The following is a 16,374-nucleotide window of genomic DNA, read 5'->3' on the forward strand; positions in this document are numbered from 1 at the left end:
AGGCAGGAGCAGCGGAGAGCCGAGCGCCCGGCCGCATGGACCAGCGGCGGCCGGAGCGAAGCCTCCGCCAGGCCGGAGTAATCGCCCGCCGAGCCATCCACCTCCCTCCAGCCCGCGCGCTGCCCCGCGCAAGGGCGCTGCAGGGAGCTGGGTTTTGAGCGCAGGCAGCAGCTCAGCGCCCGCGCGGCGCACTCGGGCAAGCGCCCCCCCCCCCGCACTGTGCGCAGCTCCCATCAGATCCCAGCCTTGCAGCTCAGCCCCCTCTGCCTGCCCCAGCCAGAGACCCCAGCCGCCCCCCCCCGCACTGTGCGCAGCTCCCATCAGATCCCAGCCTTGCAGCTCAGCCCCCTCTGCCTGCCCCAGCCAGAGACCCCAGCAGCCCCGCTGGGCTGTCCCTGGCCTGCCTCATGGGGGGCTCCTGCTGGCAAGTCCTTTCTCACGCCTGTTTCCCCGGCATATCCCTCATTGCAAGGGTCACCGGGCCCTGGGGCACCCCGGGAGCCAGGCAGAGACCAGTCGCGGGCGCGGTGCCCGTCTCACAGCTATGAACCCTTTCCTTTCATCCGCAGGCCCTGTTACGTTACGGGGGCAAGGCGGCACTGTTGCAATGCACGCTGCACGGGACAGCATCTGCAGGCGGGTGGGACACAAGCCAGGGCAAAACGTGGGGGCTTTGACAACAATGCCCATTATCCAAAATGTTAGAATCCTAAGGATGGAAGAGACCTCAGGAGGTCAGCGAGTGCGACCCTCTGTCCAAAGCAGGACCAACCCCAGCTCAATCATCCCAGCCAGGGCCTTGTCAAGCCAGGCCTTAAAAACCTCTCCGAATGGAGATTCTACCACCTCCCTAGGGAACCCATTCCAGTGCTTCACCTCCCTCCTAGGGAAATAGTTTTTCCTAAGATCCAATTTAGACCTCCCCCACTGCAACTTGAGACCATTGCTCCTCACTCTGTCATCTCTCACCACTGAGAACAGCCTCTCTCCATCCTCTTTGGAACCTCCCTTAAGTTAAAGGCTGCTCTCAAATCTCCCCTCACTCTTCTCTTCTGTAGACTAAATACGCCCAAATCCCTCAGCTTCTCCTTGTAAGTCAGTCATGTGCTTCAGCTCTCTAATCATTTTGGTTGCCTTCCACTGAATCCTCTCCAATGCGTCCACATGCTTTCTTTAGTGGGGGATCCAGATGTGGCCTCACCAGTGCCAAATAAGGTGGAATAATCACTTGTCTAGATCTGCTGGAAATGCTCCTCCTAATGCACCCTAATATGCCATAAGCCTTCTTGGCTACAAGGGCACCCTGTTGACTCCTATCCAGCTTCTCATCCACTGCAATCCCCAAGTCCTTTTCTGCCAAACTGCTGCTTAGTCAGTTGGTCCCAGCCTGTAACGATGCTTGGGATTCTTCCATCCCAAGTGCAGGACTCTGCACTTGTCCTTGTTGAACTTCATGAGCTTTCTTTTGGCCCAGTCCTCCAATTTGTCAAGGTCACCTAGTCCCTATCCCTACCCTCCAATGTATCTACCTCTCCCCCAGTTTAGTGTCATCTGCAAACTTTCTGAGAGTGCAATCCATCCCCTCATCCAGGTAATTAATAAAGATGTTGAACAAAAACCAATCCATGGGGCACCCCGCTTGAAACCAACTGCCAACCAGACATCGAACCATTGATCACTACTTATTGAGGCCAACAATCTAGGCAGCTTTCTATCCACCTTATAGTCCATTTATCCAATCTATACTTCCTTAACTTGCTGGTAAGAATTATGTGGGAGACTGTATCAAAAGCTTTGCTAAAGTCAAGGTAAATCACATCCACCAACTTCCCCATATCCACAAAGCCAGTTACTTCATCATAGAAGGCAATCAAGTTGGTCAGACATGTTAAGTAGTCACGGAAGTTAAATAGCTGCTAACAACAACTACGAGAAGATTTTTTAAATAGTCTCACACCAGCAGGGCCTTCCTCCCTGGATTCCTCAAATTTCATTCCTAGCTTTTGTGAGATCACCATTTCACTAATGCTCCAGTATTCACAGAATCTTCTGGGGTTCTAGGCAAGACCTGACTTTTGAATGCAAAACACAAGCATAACCAACCTCTCTCTATAACATACTAGAAGATTTATCCAGCATTGCTCAGATCCTTAACTCAATTAATTTGTTCTTCATTTCTGTCATTGCTGAGGGGTGGGGCTAGGGATGAGGGGTTCAGGATGCAGGCTGCCTCGGGGAGAGAGGCCAACCCCAGCCCTCTCATGGCAGCAGGATGTGGCCAGGTGAGAAGCACCTCTCCATGGCCACTGCAGCTCCAGCGGACAAAGCTGGAATAGGGGTGTATGTCCCCCGGCTCAGACAGACAAACAGACAAACTCTTTCCAATATATAGCAGACAGCTGTCTCCTTCTCCACCTCTGCCTCCTGCTGCCCCAATGGAGTTATAGCTGTTCCAGTCCCCGTCTGAGCCCCTTATTGCTTCCCTGTAGTCATTATATAATATAACTGTCCCTTCTTTCCATCCGATATATCCTTTCTGCCCCAATGTGGTCATTATATAACAGAGCCTTCCCTTTTCATATTATGAGAACCAATCCCATTCCAGGCACATCCCATTTTCCTGGCACACCCAACCCCTGACCTTGCTTTAAGTTATGATAAAAGGAAGCTTCCTACCAAATTTAGTGATCCCAGCTATTACTATTTAGGGGGAGTTCTTGAACAGACAGACAGACAGATGGACAGACACACTCTCAGACAGAAAAACTCTCAACTATATAGTAGATAACGCTAGTTTCTGATGTGCACTGGTTGCCTGTAGATTCCCAATTGAAATACAAGATGTTGACTTAAACCTATAAAATCCTCACTAGTTTGAGATTATTATTTTGAGTTCACTGACACATTTTTAAATATATATTTAACTTCAATTATACGCTTGGGCTTTATGTTTTAACCTTCCAGATCCTTCCAATATGCTTGAAAGAAAAGGTGCAATTTGGAGTGTAGGTGGCATGGAAAGGTCATTGGATTGATTCAGTTTATTGCTATTAGTGGGGATAGGCTTTGTTGTTTGTTTGTCCTGAATCTCCATATACTTCGGTGATCTCATGAGAAGGGGTATAAAAGTGCCCACAGCTTAAGATGGATGCTTGAGCAATCACAATAAATAAATGATTGTAAACATACAATAGTCTTTCTTTTCCCAAATGGAACTTTGTAATTTTCTTTTTTTGTCTGATTTTTGTTCCTTCACTATAAATCTGTGGTTATCAGTTTCTGGCTACCCAGCGATTATTACAAACTGGGTGACTTCATCCACTCCCATAGATGTAGCAACTATCTCTGTGCTGATGTGCTTTAATCTTTTTCCTGGATGGCTTACTCACAACTGAAACTCATCATGACTAAAGGTTTGTTCGTTCATTTCTCTCTCTATATATATATATATACACACACCATCCCTCCCCCTCGTTACTAGAGTCATTAAACACTAAGGTATTTAAGGCTTCCCCCTAATTTCTCCTTCCTCTCCCTTGAAGGCTGCTTCTGCTTTTTGGCCTGCCAGGGACTGATGCTAGTTCTTTGCCCAACAGCATCTCAGTGGTCCCTTCCCCTGTTTCCTGCCAGCTGCCTCTCTCTCAATAGCAGCTGGCAGCAGCTCCAGCTCACTGCTGTAAACAGCGGAGAGGTAGCTGAAGGGGAAGAGAGAGGGGCCACTGTGGCAACTGAGAGAAACAGAGGAGAAGCAGGCAGGGAAGGAGGGAAGGATGTGGCTGCTGAGGTCCTGCCAAGAGAAAGAAAGAACAGCATTTTAAATAGCTGCCTATTGCTGCCCCATCATCCTGCAACATTAGGTAGAACATCAGTGATTCAGTACAATCCAGGCCAGGCCAAGGACAGGTTGATGGTCTGGGTTTAATCAGCCCACTCTTTTAAAATTTTAAACTGGTGTTCCAGAACTAGCTGCCTGTCATCTACAACATATAGTTGAGAGTGTTTGTCTGTCTGTCTGTAAGTCTGTCTGTCCAAGAACTCCTCCTAAACTGTAAGAGCTACCAACTCTGGTGTGTGGCTTCCTCTTAATGAGCCTTAAAGCAAGGTCAGGGTTTGGTGGTGCCAGGACAATGGGATGTGCCTGGAATACGACTGTTTCTCATAAAATGGAAAGGGAGTGGTCTCCTAGTGGAGACAGTTATACTGTAAAATGACTACAGGGGGCGGGTGCACTAATAAGAGAGGGGCTGGCTGGGGGGTGGGGCTCTGGATGTCACCAGCCACCATGCCCCCCCAGCTGCCCAGGCATTGTGGTGTCCCCATGGCCCCAGCGAGCCGCCACCTTGGCCAGCCCTGGTGAACCACCAGCTAGGCAGTGTGGCTTCCACTGCCCTGGCCAGCCCCCAGGACCTGCCAGCTAGACAGCACGGACCCTCTCGCCCTAGAGAGCTGCTCGCCCTAGAGAACTGCAGCATAACCCCTGCTGCCCTGGCCAGCTCCAGGGACTTGCTACTCCCACCCACTGCCCTGAGTCCCCCTCACACCCAGCATCCTGCCTTGACTCCTGCACCCCCCACATTCTTCCCTGAGAGTACCATCCCATGCATTGACCTCTGCACCTCCTACCCTCTTCCCTGAGGCCCACCCCTGCCCAGCTTCCTGCACCCCCACCCCATGCCCTGACTTCTGCACCTCCTACCCCTGCCCTGAATCCCCCACCTCCTGGTCTGAGCCCTCTGTAAGGACCTGAACAATGCCGGGTCAGTGTGCTAGTAAGAACATAAGAAAGGCCATATTGGGTCAAATCAATGGTCCATCACTGCTCCTGGCCAATGGGAACTGTGGGAAGGGGTGTCCTGGTCTGCGCTGCTTCCTGCAATTCCCATTGGCCAGGAGTAGTGATCCATGTCCAATCAGAGCTGCAAGCACCTGTACCTGCAAAGGCACAGCTATATAAACGGGTGGCGGCTCGCCAGGGGCTAACCCTAGCTAGCTGCCTCCATCTTATTGCCCACCCCTGATATCGAGTGTCCCCCTTTAATAAATCCTCCTCTAAGGGATATGTCTGTCCAAACTGCGCGCTCCTCCACACCTTTGGGCTTTCCCCCAGCACTTAAGTTTAAAAACTCCTTTGCGACCTTTTTAACGTTCTCTGCCAGTAACCACCATCTGTTTAGCCCTAAAACAACTAACAGAGAACAGAATGACTTATTTCTTTTTTATCTAGTCTAAGAGTGAGAACCTTGGTGCTTGGCACTTGACATAGTTCAAAGACACTTTTGGTGCAATAGAAACAATTAAGACGATAATAAAATAAAATAATGAACGTCAATGATGACAAAAAATAGTAAAGCTGACTTTGCAGCCGTCATGGTAGCAAAAAATAGACATATAGAGTAAATAAAGATGTCCTAGAAACCAGAGACACCAGATTTCATCCTCCTTAGCTCAGCTGTTCTGAGTTGGAAATCTAATGCAGTGGGGATTTATGCAGGCGTACATTTATAGTAATTCAAGCCACATTGACAGAATTTCCTATACATAAGTGAGAGAACAGGCCCCTGAGCTGACATATTACATTAACATTACGTTTATCAGTGAACTCACAGGCACTGATTACAATAAGGCTGGGTCCTTGTCAAACTTAGATAAAACTCTGAAGGGACCCATATATCTTTTGCCAGTGAATCCAGTAGTTCTACCTCTTGAAGCAGAAAATGAGATACACAATCCTGTACTGAGACGATAAGACTTCAGACCTTCTTCCACGAAAGAGATTTGACATCTCCGGGCAACCGTCCCTTAGTGGAAGGATCTGATCTCTTTATGGGAAGACCGTACCCTGCTACCAAGCTCTGAGACTTCTCCTGGAAGAGATACAGGGCCTGATTCTGATCTCAGTTATGTTGCTTTTACACTGGGGGTAATTCTACTTTACTCCTTCCTGGTTACACGGGGGTAATTGAGGCCTCATTCGGCCCCTGAAGCCAGAGTTGTTGACTCGAATCCCACGATGTGAACTCGAGTCCCACTTAAGTCGCCTAGATGACTCAATGTGAGACTCCACTCAGGTTCATTGTTTGTGGCTTGAGACTCGACTGGATGAAAACATTTTGTTAAATCGACTTGGTGAAAAAATTGTCCAAAAATGCCGATATTGATGGCTTGTACGAAAGTTTCTTGACATTTTTTAAATTAAGACTTGAGACTCGACTTGGGACTTGAATTGAAAGTGACTTTAGGGACTTGAGACTCGACTTGAGACTCGACTTGGACTTGACAATAACGACTTGAAGACAACACTGCCTGAAGCCTTCAGGGAGAATCCTCTGTTCTCCTTGTCCCTGGGACTGAGATGATCTCCAGGGGGAAACCTTCTTTGAACTGGGACAGAGGATAAAACAAACTGATTAAAAACCCCAGTGCTAGAGAAGGTTAAGTATTAAAGAACCAAATCCCAGTTCTAACTGCTGCTGTTCCCTTCATCTCATGCCAACTGCCTCCAGGATACACTTGCTGACAGAATTTCTACCTCACAAAAGAAGTTCCAGTGTGTGTGGGTTTTTAAAATTCAGGCTGTCAGTCCTGGAATTGGAAGCAGGGAAACAGAACAAAGGCAAACAGGGTTTGCTCCATCTCTCGCTGAACTCAACGGCAATGCTCCTATTGGCTTCAGTAAGGCATAAACGAGTCCTCATGAAGCTTGATGTATCTGCAACTTACAGCATCAAAAGGTCTGTTCCTCCACCTCGCATGCCTAAGAAGGTATTTTCATAGCATGGCTTCTCCACTAATGTCTTGTTTTAGCCTCCAAATATTAGTAAGTCTAAAATATTTATGCCACATCGTTAGCCCCATAGTGTCATTTTAGCAAAATTATAGTTTTCACTAATGGACAGAGCAGAAGGTCAGAGTAACCCCTGACACAAACACATATTGCTGTAGTGCTCAATGGTTTCTCATTGCTCAGCATCTTCCTCCATTTCCAAACTTGCGTGTCCCACTACATTAAGGCCCTTGCTGGGATGTGCACAAAGGCACGAGTCCTGAAAACATGAACTTGTGATAACTTGCTCTCTCAACACTAGGATCTCCTGCGTCACGAGCTCGTGACCACAAGTCTCGGCAACGGGAGTGGTGCCCAAATCTCCACCTTGGTGGGAAAGGGTGGGAGAGTGGGGAATTGAGGGGAGGTACAGATCATGCATTGAAACAGAGAAGGAGAATGACTGTGTATTTTAGAAATGTGCATCTGTCTGTCCGTTTATGACACCTATGAGTCTGTTTGTTCAAGAACGCCTCCTAAATGGTAAGAGCTAGAAGCACCAAATTTGGTAGGCAGCTTCCTCTTATCGTGACTTAAAGCAAGGTGGGGGTCTGGTTGTGCCTGGACAACAGGATGTGCCTGGAATGGGACTGTTTTCCATAGCATGGAAAAGGAGGGGTAGGAGAGCAGGGACAGTTATGCTCCGCAATGACCACAGGGAGGCAGTGAAGGCGGGGGACAGTTATACAGCAGAGTGACCTCTTGGGGTTGGCCACACCAATAAGAGAGTGGCCAGCTGGGGCTAGGGCTCTGAATGTTGGTAGCCCCCTGCCCCAAAGACTCAGGCCAAACCCCTCTCCCCAGCAGCAGCACTGGATGGGGGAAGGGTAGCACTGGCAGCCAGTGGCCCCGCGGGGCAGCAGTCCTTCTGGGGAGCAGACACCGGCCAAAGCCAGGCAGCGCAGCCCCCGCAAACGTGCCCCTCCTCCGAGGAGCTGTCAGCAGGGTAGCACAGCCCAAGCCAACCTCGGGGCTGCCCCGGGAAGAACAAGGTTCTACTGTAGCTGGCAGGGCTGGGGCAACTGTCCTACACCAAATCTCTTCATAAATAGACTTCAGACCTATGTGGTCTTCACCTGCATTTCAGTGGGGCCCAACACCCTGTCCCTGAGAATCTGTCTTCCTTTTCTCCCACTATCTTGTGCTGGAAGGTTGGTCTTTTCCCAGGTGAGCAAAGATCCTCCAGGAGCCTTCTTCCTCTCTGCAGAGTTTGTGGAAATCTGCCAGTCACCTATAGTCTTCCCCCACTTTGTAAGGCTCTGGTGCCTTCCCTTGCGCCCCGATGGGCAACAGGCAATCAGTCCTGGTTCAATGATCCCCACTCCCTTCTAAAGGGCCAATCATCTTGTGACTATGCCCCACACTGGACTTGATGTGGATTGTTGATATGGCTGTGTTAGATCTTTAAACTACGTCAAAGGTGCCTGTACTACACACCTTTTTTATGGATATAAAATAAACCACACTCCTCAATACATACAGCATCCGCATTAGAGGAGATGCAGGTCCATGTAGTTTGATGGACATGCTACTTCCTTGTAGTTTTGCATCACTTCGTCTCACCTTGAATGTGAAACAGTGTCAGGAGTCTACAGCTGGGGGGAAAAAACAGATAGTCATAAACAATTAGCTTGATTTTAAGCCCAATTGACTTGTTCTTGGTTTATTTGTCTCTTTCTAATATGTGCTGCCTTCTTGATGGAATGTTGCTGCCCTTATCTTTTAAAGTAAAGCCTACAGCAACCTTCACAATAGATCAGTAAAATCCCCCCATTAAATCCTCTTTACTTGTTAAAGAAGGCAAGAATACTTTGTCAGACTTGACAGTCTTCTCTTCATACATGGTCTCCCAAGGAGAGGTTGGACTGGCATCTAAAATGTGGCCTTTAAACTGGTCCTATTCTGTGAGAAAGCTGGTGTCTAAGACAGTCTGCAGTTGATGGTAGAGGTTGAAATAGTGCTCCAAGAGTCTTGCCGGTGTGTGTGAGCTAGTACGTGGAGCTGGGTTGGTGAAACAGACACAATAGTTAAGCTTCAGAGGGATAGCTGAGTTAGTCTGTAATCTTAAAGACTAACAAAACAGGTAGATGGTATCATGAGCTTTCGTACAGTTCATTTGAAGAAGTGGGTTGTACCCACGAAAGCTCATGATACCATCTACCTGTTTTGTTAGACATTAGCTAGAGGTCAGCCAATGCAGGAATGAACACAACAAGAAACTAGGAAGGTGCGTGTCCCTATTTTATTTGGTGGGGCTCCAATGAGGTTCAGGTTAGAGAAACTTGGCTTGAAGTCTGAGAACTGAGTAATCACTGATTAATCCAGGTTAGTAGAAACACAAGTTTCTCTGGGTACGTCTACACTAGCTCGTTAGTTCGAGCTAGGTAGGGTAATGAGGGCAAGCAGAGTTGCAAATGAAGCCCGGGATTTAAATATCCCGGGCTTCATTTGCATGTTCCCGGGTGCCGCCATTTTTAAATACCCCTTAGTCCGAGCTCCGTGCCCGCGGCTACACGCGGCACGGAGTAGGTAGTTCGAATTAAAGTAGTAGAGACAACGCAGTAACTCAACAGAAGGTATGCTGGAGTTACATAAACTAGGTCAGCTTTGCCCAATAGTGAAGACCTGTGTAATTCATGCAAACATTGTCCCTTCCAGTGGCTAGACCATATAGAGAACTGTTGAGGTCTGATACAGCTTCGAAGCCAATGCACCTAAGATCTGTTAAGTCAACCCACAGCTGCTTACAGTTTTACTCAGATTGTAAACTCTTTGGGTCAGAAAGCTTCTTGTTCTGCATTTGTACAGCACCTAGCACAACGGTATGCTGGCTCACCACTGGGGCGCTTAGTCTATGTCTACACTGCCCCCATTTTGCGCCAAAAACATGCAAATGAGGCAAAGCAAGGACTATCACTTTGCCTCATTTGCATAATTAATTAGGCTCTGTTTTTGCGCAAGAGCTGTTCTTCTGCATTTTTTTCAGGAAGAATGGCTTGCGCAAAAAGCCTTTTGCACAAAACCGGAGCCTCATTAATTATGCAATTGAGGCGCGGCGATAATCCATGCTTCGCCTCATTTTCATCTTTTTTTGCACAAAACGGGGACAGACTAGACATAGCCTTAGGCATTACCAAAATTGAGCCTTGTTTAGAATGAAAAGTGTGAACATCAGATTTGAGTGGGAGAGAAGCAAATTTGAGTTTAAAAATGGGAGTTTTTATTCCAAAATGAAGAGGTAGGGGTGAGCGATTCTGTAGCCTGCAAAGTCTGACCAGGACCTAGGGATCCAAAGAAAAGATTTAGGAGAGCTGCATGAAAGTGAAAGCATTATCTAGGAAAAAGTTGTAAGCGTTTCGTAAGACACACGTGCTTGCAATGCCTGTCAGAGTCCCATAATCAGAACCCTACTTTGCTTTTCCATGCCAGGTCCTCTGTGCATAGAAAGGTCTCCAGACACTCGGTGGATATTAATTAAGCTTCACAGTCCAGGATCATTGTGACCTTCCCCATTTTCAAAGAAGGAAGCAGTGACTTGCTTGTGGTCTCGGGGCAATACAGTATCAGAGGCAGAACACAGCTGTTCAACTCCAGCCCCTTTCTGTAAGGCGCCCCATACACATGCTCTCCTTTTGACACTCCACAGGGAATGAGTTTTAGAGTTCTGCCAGCACTGTGGTAACAATTTACATCAGAAACAGCAGACCGGGGCCTATGATTCTTGTATCTGTCTCTGGTGCTATGTGGTCCCCATTACAGCATCATAGAACACTAGACCTGAAAGGGGTCTCGAGAGGTCATCAAGTCCAGTCCCCTGTCCCCATGACAGGACCAAGCACTATCTAGACCATGCCTGACAGATGTCTGTCCAGCCTGCTCTTAAATATCTCTAGTGGTGGAGATTCCACAAAACCCCTAGGCAATTTATTCCAGTGTTTAACCACCCTGACAAGAAGTTTTTCCTAATATCCAACCTAAACCTCCCTTGCTGTAATTTAAGCCCATTGCTTCTTGTCCTATCCTCAAAAGTCAAGGAGAACAATTTTTCTCCCTCTTCCTTATAACACTCTTTTAGGTACTTGAAAATTGCAATCGCATCCCTCTCAGTCTTTTCCAAACTAAACAAACCCAATTCTTTGTCTTCCCTCATAGGGCGTGTTTTCTAGACCTTCAATAATTTTTGTTGCTCTTCTCTGGACCCTCTCCAATTTCTCCACATCTTTCTTGAAATGCGGTGCCCAGAACTGGATACCATACTCCAACTGAGGCCTAATCAGCGCAGAGTAGAGCGGAATGACTTCTCATGTCTTGCTCAAAACACTCCTGTTACTGCATCCCAGAATCATGTTTGCTTTTTTTGCAACAGCATCCCATTGTTGGATCATATTTAGCTTGTGGTCCAGTATGACCCCTAGATCCCTTTCTGCAGGACTCCTTCCTAGAGACTCACTTCCCATTTTATATGGATGAAACTGATTGTTCCTTCCTATGTGGAGTACTTTGTAGTATCTGAACACTTCATAGTCTTTAATATATTTATCCTCACAACAGCCCAGCATAGGCAATTCATGGCAGCAAACAGCCCCTCAGGCTCCTGCCAAAATGTGGATTGCTAAAAGGGGTGTTCCCTCATGCCCCTTCCCTGCTCTTCTGTGTGGCCCTCCCTGTACCCCAACCCTTTGCAGATACCAGACACCTATGATGCCTGGGAGGTAGGGAGCCGTGTATCAAACACCATTATGCTAGTCCAGAGCAGTAGAACTCAGGGTTACAAACACCTTGGGAATGGATGTTCTTCGTAACTCTGAAACGTTTGTAACTCTGAACAAAATCCTCTGGTAGTTCTTTCAAAAATGTACAACTGCACATTGACTGCGTGCAGCTCTGAAACTTTACGCGCAGAAGAAAAATGCTGCTTTTAACCACCAGAATGTAAATGAAACAAGCTCAAATAAAGTTCGCTTGCTGTGTCAAAACTTGTTTTAAAACATTCTCGTTTTTCAGTAGTTTACGTTTAACCCAGTATTGTACCATATTTGCTTAAAAAAAAATTAAGTCAATTGCGTAACTTAAGTCATAATAGCTTATTTTGGCTTTTGGCACTGTCTACACAGCAGGAAGGCCGAGAAAGAGCACTCTTCCTCCAACTTCTCTTATTCCTCGTAAAATGAGGGTTACAGGAGTCAGAGTCAGAAGTCTTCCAGCTCAACATTATTTTGACATTATGTCGAAATAGCTGCTTGTAGTGTAGACATAGACTGTTATTTCAGAATACCATCAGTTATTCTGAAATAATGCTGCTGTGTAGACGTACCCTAAGGTGCTACGGGACTACTTGTTATTTGTTCAGCTGGTCAATCAAAAAAATAATTTTTCCAAATCCTGGCACCCCAGCATTTGAAAAATCCAGCCACATTCTTTTTACTTCCCTAGTAATAAAGATTCTGCGCTTTGAATGCAGCTGACAATGTTGTTCCCAGGAGAGGCAGAGGCTATAACTCAAAGACTCGGAGCAGACGATTAAAGGCTGCCATTTTTAGAGCCACTTTTCTGACCTTAATTGCAAGGTTCGGTGGTGGTTAATAAAAACGACACACAATAAATAAACAGAGCCTTTGCCTAATTAAGCAGCTTTACTGAATGCCAGGGACCAAATTTATCCTGGCTGTAATTCTACTGAAGTGCCGCTGCACTGGAGGTGAAGTTGATCCGGTAGCACATTCCTTTTAAATTGTTTCAAGTGCTCACATGCAGTAGTGACAACCTTGTTTCTAGTATGCTAGCCAAGAAATGCTGGCCCAGCCCCGAGATAGTCTTCGTAAACTGATTCACTCCTGGAACACTTTATATGACAGTCCCTGCTTTTATTCCAGGTAAAATGACAGTAAGACCCTCCATTGCCTAGAGTAGGGAAGCATAAAAGCAACAGTGAAAACACCCAAGTGCTGATTGCCAGGTAACAGTACAGAGCCTTTCAGATCCATGTCCCTGGTTTATATGCAGTCCACGGCAGCAGCGACAGAAAACCGTTATTACCGGATGGCTGCTTATAGGCTGCAGGAAAAGAGCTGGTGGATGCCTAATGTCAAATTGCTGCAAAGATGGTGTCCAGTTCACGCCACAGAATGGGCCATGGAGACTGGATGCCTCCCCCAGCCCTTGATGTGACACTGCCTAGATACAGCCATGTTGGCAGGACAGCATGGGGGTCGGCTACATAGATGCTGTGGACAGACAGAGGGTTCTACATTCAGAAAGCAGCAGCAACAATCCTACCTCTGAGGGGTTAGAGCGGGGGTGGGGAACCTTTTTTGTGTTGGGGACCACTGACCCACAGAAAAATCAGTCAGGGGCCAGGGGCTGCAGGGAGGTGGTGGGGGGAGGGGGCTGGAGTGCCAGCGAGGGCTCCCTAGTGCTGAGGGTAGCCCTAGCCTCGTTGCCAGATCCAGGCAACCCAGGGGCCACATTCGGCCCCTGGACCTTATGTGCTTCACCCCTGGGGTAGAGGGAGCTGCAGAGGGATGGGCAGCCTGACACAGAAGTAAGCCAGGGGGCCGAGAGGAGGGTCCCATCACGATTGTGGGCTGTTTGGGCCTGCTAATCCACCAGCCGAGATCAGTTGTGCAGGCCTGCTCCACTCAGGGGACAAAGCTGAGGGTTCTGGGAACCCCACAAGTTTTTTTCCCTCACTGCACAGCGCATGGTCTGAGTCATACAGTATTTTTCCCATGGCCATAACTAACATTAAAACCCAACTGCTTCAGATTAGAGACAGGACATGTTCCTCAGAGAGGACCTCCCCCCCCTCCCAGCCCAAGTCTGGTGTTTTAAAACATAAACGAAAAAAGGGAAGAGGATCTAAAAACAGTGAGTTGAAAACCTCAACCCACCCCTTCTAACAAGTAAATGGCTGAACCAGTTTTCAGACAGTCCCTTGCTTTTGGGGATGAGATCAAGCACAAGATGTTCCATCCCCAAAGGAAGATTTTCCCCAGCGAGTTGTAAGCAAGTGAATGTTAGATTTAGAATGAAAGCTCCCTTGAAGAAAAGACAGTCTTGTAACTGAACCACTGGGCTGAGAGTCAGCAGACTTGGATAGATTTCATGCCTGGCTCTGTGAAGACTCACTCCGTGACCTCTGGTAAGCTGATTCATTTCTGTATCTTGGTTTTCCCATCTGTACAATTGACATGAACATAAGAACGTAAGAGCAGCTATACTGGGACTGACCAAAGGTCCAGCTAACCCAGTAGCCAGTCTGCCGACAGGGAAACAAACAGAACAGGGAAACATCAAGTGATCCCTCACCCGCCCTGCTGTCCATTCCCGTCTCTGACAAACAGAGGTTAGGGACACCATTCCTGCCCATCCTGGCTAATAACCACTGATAGACCTATCCTCCATGAATTTATCTAGTTCTTTTTTGAACCCCATTAAAGTCCTGGTCTTCACAACATCTTTTGGCAAGGAGTTCCACAGGTTGGCTGTGTGTTGTTTGAAGAAACCCTTTCTTTTGTTTTAAACCTGCTACCTTTTTATTTAATTTGGTGACCACTAGTTCTTGTGCTATGGGAACAAGTAAATAATTTTTCCTTATTTACTTTCTCCACACCAGTCATGATTTCATTGACCTCTATCATATCTTCCATTAGTATCCTCTTTTCTAAGCTGAAAAGTCCCAGTCTTACTAATCTCTCCTTGCATGGGAGCCATTCCAAACCTCTAATCATTTTTGTTGCCCTTTTCTGAACTTTTTCCAATGCCAACATATCGTTTTTGAGATGAGGAGACCACATCTGCATGCAGTGTTCAAGATGTGGGCGTACCATGGATTTATACAGAGGCAATAAGCTATTCTCTGTCTTATTCTCTATCCTTTTTTTAATGATTCCTAACATTGTTTGCTTTTCTGACTGCTGCTGCACACTGAGTGGATGTTTCCAGAGAACTATTCACGATAACGCATGAGAACACTTCTGTGCCTCAAATGGCGATGAACACTACTGATATCAGTTATAGCCGGGGACACAGTCGCCTATTTTTGCAAAAGCGACGAGGAGTCCTGTGGCACCTATTTTTGCAAAGAGGCTGCTGTAAGCACCATATCTCACTACAACACATAGGCCTTGTCCACACTGGTCTTTAATGTGCTGATATGTGTATGTAAAACTTGTTCTGTATCCCCCTCTAGTGATAGAAACGGGCACCTCACCTTCAGTAGCCGGCTCCTGCCTCTCTCTCAAAATCCCTCTGTGCTGCCATCACAAGCTGCCAGCCTGGAGTAATCAACAGTGGAAGATGCAGGTATCCAGCACCAGTTCTTTGCTCAAACTTAATTATAGTTTTTAAACACAAGTGCCAGCCTTGGCTGCCCAGATGCCTGCTTTCCCTACAATTTATCCGAGCCGTCTTCCTTGTTACTCTTTATGCTTCGACCACTTCCCTCAAGCCAATACCCCTTCCACCTTCAAATCTTTCCTTAAGGACCACTCTGATAGAAATGCCAGTAGAAAATTGCCAGTTCATGAAGGCGGGAGGGGTGGCCAATCTAAACAAAACAGGAAGCTTATTGTAATTAAAAATATCTCCACCTGCAACTGTGCTCAGAGCTAATCCACTCTCTGAGTAGAGTGCTGCAACTGCTTTACAGTAACTTCCTGCAGACCACATTTCCCTAGCTTGCTTATGAGAATGTCTTATGGAACTGTAGCTAAAGCCTTACTCATAGCAAGATAGAAACCCAGGTTGGGGCACATTACAGATTTCCCATCTTCACCTGTTCGCAGGAAACTTCCATCTACTACATACGGCAGTTCTGGACCCGGCTCCCACTGGAAGCTGCTGACACAGTGGTTAAAATGTTGGCAGCCTGTTTGAACTAGTGCTCCCGCTGCTGAGCAGTACTGGTGCCAGTGTACTGGTGGGAGAAGGAGAAAATCACAAGTTGTTATAACATGGTGACAACTCTTCGCTTCCTCCCAGGCGCTGGGGGTGTTGCTTCTTTAGTTTTGCAAAGCACTTTGCGAGCTGGATGGAAGCACGTGTCAAAAATATTGTCTGGAAGTTCCTGGAGTTACATTTAAATAGCCGACACTATTTGATCTAGGTGCAAACAACACTGGGACCACCAGACAGCTGTCTTCCTGGTAGGGCTTTGGAACAGCTGGTTCTGGATATGGTGGGACCCCAGGGGCCTAATGGTGACTGGGTTCTACCCCTAGCTCCCACTGGCACCCCGGGAGCTGCCCGTCTGTCCGTGTCTCCCGGGAGCGGTGGCTCCGCCTGGCTGCTCCCGGGGCGGGGCGGGAGCCGCTCGGGCCGGTGCCCGCCCCCGGGAAGCCAGCGCGGGCGGCGCGGTGCGGAGGAGCATGACGGGGCCGCTCTGGGGCCGGGGGCCCGGCAGGCTGCTCCCTGCCCCCCCCACTCCGGCCCCCCCTCCCCGCCGCTGCCCCCCCTCCCCGTGCTGTCTGCTCCCCCCCCCCCCACTGGCACCCCGGGAGCTGCCCGTCTGTCCGTGTCTGTCCCAGTCCCTGCCCCCCCCCCCTGGCACC

This window comes from Pelodiscus sinensis, chromosome 9, assembly GCF_052426305.1.
Source record: "Pelodiscus sinensis isolate ZL-2025 chromosome 9, ASM5242630v1, whole genome shotgun sequence".
In the NCBI taxonomy this organism is placed as follows: Eukaryota; Metazoa; Chordata; order Testudines; family Trionychidae; genus Pelodiscus; species Pelodiscus sinensis.